Source organism: Macaca nemestrina, chromosome 11, assembly GCF_043159975.1.
Source record: "Macaca nemestrina isolate mMacNem1 chromosome 11, mMacNem.hap1, whole genome shotgun sequence".
NCBI lineage: Eukaryota > Metazoa > Chordata > Mammalia > Primates > Cercopithecidae > Macaca > Macaca nemestrina.
The window spans coordinates 16,935,041-16,941,143 of record NC_092135.1 but is presented as its reverse complement, the minus strand read 5'-3'; the positions used below and the strand labels follow the sequence as shown (position 1 = coordinate 16,941,143).

The 6,103-nt window shown below is 38.3% G+C and overlaps 1 long non-coding RNA gene across 1 annotated transcript in view; it reads left to right on the top strand.

The window, feature by feature from the left end:
• Nucleotides 1-2,942: 2,942 nt before the first annotated feature.
• LOC139356961 (uncharacterized) overlaps nt 2,943-6,103 on the top strand; it is a 45,417-nt gene continuing 42,256 nt past the window's right edge. The window contains exon 1 of the long non-coding RNA XR_011609519.1: nt 2,943-2,967. This is a non-coding gene — a long non-coding RNA (uncharacterized lncRNA). The remainder of the gene's footprint in view (nt 2,968-6,103) is intronic.

Genomic DNA, 6,103 nt, shown 5'->3' with positions numbered 1-6,103 from the left:
GATGTATGTATATATGATTTACATATATATGTCTCATATGGAGTTTTTCTTTTTCGTGTGAAAGTGAATTGTGATATATGTATAATTCTGAGACTTTTAAAAAAATGTAATAAGCCCTGGATATATTTTTGGTTAGATAGACCTAGTTCTACGTTATCTTTAATCCAATGATAAGTGAGTATGATAATATATTTAACCATTTCTCTGTTAATGATCATTCAGTCTCTTTTACATATTCTTTATAAAAACAATGCTACAATAAATATCTTTTAAGCATAAGTGCAAGTATTTTCTCACAATTGTGCTAGATCTAGTTTACGTCCTTTGTCAAATGTACTTGGCCATAGTTTTCTGCTGGGTGCGAAAGAAGAGAGCCTGGCACTGACTACATTCTTATTGGCCTCAGAGGAGAACTTGATCAATGCCAACAGGGGATATGAGGGAACTGGCTGACAAATTATTCTCCCTCTACCTGGTAAGTTGTTATGAGACACAGTGTTTCCAATGCCCCTTCAGGAGATGGGGGTGAGCAACCAGGTATGGTTTCTAACAAGACCACAACCAAATTCATTATACACCATTTTGTGTTTTATTTTTCCCTTTCTTTGCCTGATTTTCTTTTTTCCCTACTCTAGCTTCCTTGGGATTATACTCCTCATAAAACTTTCTATGTAAATATTGTCTCAGGCTTTGTTTTCTGGAAAATGTGGGCGAAGAAAAAGATATACATTGAAAAGAAAAATTAGTAGGTCAGAGGGTATGCAAGTTTGGGCCACCTTACTTTCTAATCAGGTCATGCAATTACAAATCTACAGTTACCTTTTCTTTTATTTTCTATTAATTATTAATATTTCAATTATAAAAAGAACTATATTATTTTTATGTATATTATATAAAGTAATATATTGTTACATTATGAGCATTCAATCTTGGTAACGAACCTCTCTGTCTGGATGTATATTCAGGTAAAATGTTACATGAATTTCCGTCAAGTGATGAGAATTCCAGTGCTTTAATTTTGTAGCCAAATAAAGCAAAGCCCAAAGCCTGAATTAATTCTTTATTCTTCTCTATATTATATCATAAAGCAGTTATTCCTCTCACAGAAGCCATCTGTCAGAAAATATAAAGTGGTTCAAAAAAACATCATTAGGACGCCCTATATTACATGTTGCTGTTGGGAAGATTTTATACAGCATAAGCTTTCATAAGTTCATGATGGGGAGATAACTTGATTAACCTTTTGCCCACGTTTTGCCATAATATTGAAACGACAGAGAAATTAAAGAATATATATATATATATATTTTTTTTCTGTTTGGCGTTCCAGTAAAAAGTGGTTGTAGGTGAGGTGAGAAGTGGTTAGCATCTAGAACAAATAGGATCTCTCACAACTTGGGGAACTGAATCTAATCTCTGGCTTGTCAGCTTGCCAAGGTGTTCTTAATAGCACTGCCAGAAATCCTAATTCAAACTCACATTTGTGGCTTCTGGCAACCCCCTGGCAACAGGGAACATGTAGCTCACTCCACCAAGTCCGTTATGTGGAGGAGTCCCTCTGTGAATGTATTTTCAAATAAGCATGTTATTCACAACACTCCTTCAGCTGTGAGAATGTGGAGGGACAATAGTTAACCCTTAAATCATGGATTGGGAGCTAGAGTGCAACTTGCTGAGTCAGGCACACTTCTTCATATACTCGTCCTGTATTGTTGGCCATTCACATGGAGATAGGTTCACAAAGGAAATTTCTATTGCCCTGTTAATGAAGGCCCTCTTTACATCTTTTCATCAATTCACTGTGGCTGTTCTTCTGACCTGGCTGCACTGACAGGACCTTGAGGCTTAATCATGAGTAGAAAGAAGAGTCTGAATTTTCCTGGAGAGTTTCCAGTGGAGATGCTTGTAGGAACAAATTCCTATTTAGATTAGGAAATTCAAGAAAGTAGGTGTTAAGTAGATATATGAGAGTTATGTTGGCTTTCCATATTTGCTTCAAGTGGGAAAATGGATTGTGTGGAGCTTTGTGCACCTGAAACCAATGTGCTTAGCCAAATGTAAATGTGGGGTTGCAACACTGATGCGAGAGGAAAGGAAATTGTTAATGGGATGGAAATGCTTCAGCGTGATTAGATAGCCAGTGAGCCAGATACACCTGTGTTGGCTTGGGGTGAGGACTGCACAGATTTGCAAAATGAAAACCTGACTTACATTCTAACTAGATTAAAGACACTGATGAAGTCGGGCCAGTTTTACTCTGCAATTGGGAAAACTGAGGCTCTCTTCAGTAGTCATCTATTGAAACACACTGCTTTGCAGTGCTTCGTTGAAGAAGAAGCAGTGTTTAACGCCTATCAGCCTGGAAACCATATCTTGAATCCAGCGTTGCCACTCCTCAAATTGCAGCTTCCTGGTGGCAACTAAACAAACAAGCAAGTTCATATAGCAAAGGCGAGAAAACTAAAAGGTCATAGCATCCCTTCCACGATTAGCATTCTGTCTTTGACCACTTCTAGTTTCTGAAATAAACAGAAACTTTGTAGTAAAATCTTAAGAAAATGTTTTAATTTTTTTTTCAAAATAACTCATGCATGCAGTTGCAGAAAATAGAAAAGTAAGGAAAATCTTATGATGGAAAACAACGTTCTTCTTTGAGGTGTTACGGTCTGTTAACTATAACAGAATAATTTAATACATAACATGTAACTTGGCTGTATGTATTTTCAGCACTGTTGGTATGGTTTGGCTCTGTGTCCCCACCCAAATCTCACCTTGACTTATAATAATCCCCACATGTCAAGGGCAGGGCCAGGTGGAGATAATTGAATCATGGGCGCGGTTTCCCCCCACGCTGTGATGGTGAGTGAGTTCTCATAAGAGCCCTTGGTTTTATAAGGGGCTTCCCCCTTCACTCAGTACTCACTTTCTCTCCTGCTGCCCTGTGAAGAGCTGCCCTTCACTGAAATTGTAAGTTTCCTGAGGCCTCCACTGCCATGCAGACTGTGAGTCAATTTAACCTCTTTACTTTATAAATTACCCAGCCTCGGGTATTTCTTCCTAGCAGCGTGAGAATGGACTAATACAACTGTAGTTTAGAAAACGTGCTAAATTAAAGATGGTTGCTACTTGATGTGTGTGTGTGTGTGTGTGTGTGTGTGTGTGTGTTGGCAGGGTCTATGTCTATAACTCTCCTCTTTAAATTTGGGTGGCTCTGTGAGTGTCCTGACCAATTGAATATGCCGACGTGATTCTGTGCCAGTTTTATGGCTCAGGCCTTAGGAGACTATGAGTTTCTTCTTCCTGTCTCTTGGATATTTACTTGTGGAACCTAGTTGCCATGCTGTGAGAAAACTCAATTATTCCAGTGAAGAGGCGCAGGTGAAAAGAAGTAAGGCCCTCAACTCAGGACAGCCTCAGCTAAGCTTGCAGCCAACAGCCAGAACTAACTTGTGATCCTGAGTCAGCTATCTTGGAAGTGGATACTCCAGTTCCATGTAAACTGCCCAGCTAATACCACGTAGAGAAGGAGAATTGCCTAGCCATGCCCGCCCAAATTCATGACTTGCAAAATTGTGTCATATAATAAAATAGTGGCTGTGTTAAGCACTGGATTTTGGGGTAATTGTTATGCAGAACAAGAAGTTAGATATAATGGAAGCATACAGAACTTGCAGACTTAGTGCCCTGGCTTCAAATTCTGGTTCTAACATTTCATAGTTATGCAACTTTGGGGACAGTTATTAAGCCACTGTCAGCCTTAAAGAAAAGTTTCCTTATCTGTAAAATGGCAGTACAAAATATATCTCTTAAAGGCTGTGGTGAGGATTAGAGACAAAATATGTAATATGACTATTACATTTTCTGGAAAACGATAACAGCTCAACATAGTAGCAATTACTTGCTATTCACCAGTTAACCCACTTCTCTGTACCCTTCTTCTTTCTAAGCAGATCTTCCAGACCAAGATCTGGAAAGCCAAACAAAGGATATTGCTGAGGAGAATATCTTTTTTGAAAATCAACTCAGCAGAGTAATTTAAAGATCTACAATGTTTATATATCTTTCATTAAGTAATTTTATTTTATTACTCTATTCGAAGGAAATATTTCTAAATACTGGCCATAGTATGTCTATCCAGGAAATAAGATGCTTATGTATGTTCCTGATCTCTGTGCATCACTTTAAAAAATTCTGCATGTTCATTATTTTGAAGGGCATCACTGTGTTTTAGACACAACAACCAAGGTTTGGAAGGCAATGGCTGAACTTGCCTCCTCAAGCCCCAACATACTCAGGAACTATCAGTAACAATTAGGGAGTTTATGTATATATGAAATCGTTCAATGAGAAAGTGTAACTTTTGAGAAGTGCCTTTTATTCTACAAGTATTTACTGAATAGCAACAAAGTCCTAGATTCCGGGTACAATCCAGGAGAACAGAGATGAAACCACAGCCTTTGTGCTTTTCTAGAAGAGTCTGATGAGTTGCCATTCTGGGCAGAGTCAACACTGCTTCTCAAACATTCTGTATGTCTCAAACATGTCTTCACCTCCATACTTCATTGTCACAGTCTTTCTTCTCAAAATAATCTTCCACTGAATCAGTCAAAGCATTTTGCATGACCCAGTTTGAGCTCCACCTCCTCCAAGCAACCTTCCCTGGATCTGTGCTATACAACTTCTAGCTCCAATCTGTCCCCTATTGCTGACTTCCTGTAGAACTCAATGTGTTCTCATTTCTGGCCACACTGTGTGGTTAGTTTTCTTTTTACATGTCTGTATTATTTCCACAACTAGATGAAGAATTCTTTATCAGTGCATCTCAAACATGTTTCTTATGCACATATGAGATACTTAGGGGTCTTGTTAAACTGTAGATTCTGATTCCTAGATTTGGGGCAAAACCTTAGATTCTTCACAGTTAATAAGCTCCAGGTGAAGTCCCTGCTGCTAGATCTCAGACTACAGCCTGAGTAGCAAGTAGCTAGGTTGTAGAGGGCAGAGACCACCCTATTACTCTGTTTCTTTACAGTGCCTTGGGTGTGAAAGAGGTTCAGTGATTGTTTTTGGTGGTATAGTACAAAGAAAAGTATGCAGACTGGTATAGTTTTGATATTTGTGCCCTCTAAATCTCATGCTGAAATCTGATTCCCAGTGTTGGAGGTGGGGTCTAATGGAGGATGTCTGGGTCATGAGAGTGAGTGGATCCCTTATGAATAGTTTGGTACTGTATTCCCAGTAATGAGTTCTAACTCTGTTAATTCCCTCAAGAGTTTCCTCCTCCCCACCCATGAGAACTGATTGTTAAAAATATCCTGGCATCTCCCTTTTGCTTCCTTTCTTTCTCATCACGTGTTGCCTACTTCCCTTTGCCTTTTACTTTGAGTGGAAGCAGGTTGAGGTCCTCAGCAGAAGCAGATGCTGGTGCCATGCTTCTTGTACAGTCTGCAGAACCATGAGCCAAACAAACCTATTTTATTGATACATTACCCAGCCTCAGGTATTTTCTTTATTGCGATGCAAATGGATTAAGACACAGGCCTTGAAACAATTCTGACCTAGGTTACAATATCAGTTTTACTACTTAATGATCTGAATGATTGTGAGCATTTTATTCACTTATAAAGCAAACTTAGAGAGTTTTTGTGAAGTCAAAAGTAACATATATTTTAAAGCACTTGGCATAGTAGTCATAGATAGCAAGGGACTGATATATATTTCCTCTTGATGGCACTGAACAAAATCCATGTGTTTTCAGGCTAAAATATTTCTTCACTAGAGTTGATCTTGATATAGTGCAATAAATATCTTAAGAGGAAAGAAGGCACTAATATAAGCTTTGGCTTGAGTTTTAAATATTATTCTATGTTGATTTTATCAGTTCATATATATATATATATACACCAAAAAATGGAGAGAAAAATCATGCCAAGTGAAAATGGGTCAAGTGTAGCCACATGTTGCTTCTAGCCTCTTATTGTATATTCATTGAAAACAGTTAAAGCCGATCAATAATATTAAAGGAGACAGCAATGTCACTCTTCTTGCTACAATGGTTTCTACCCAGCCTGTTTGTCAGAGATAGTGTCTAGGTGTTCTGCAG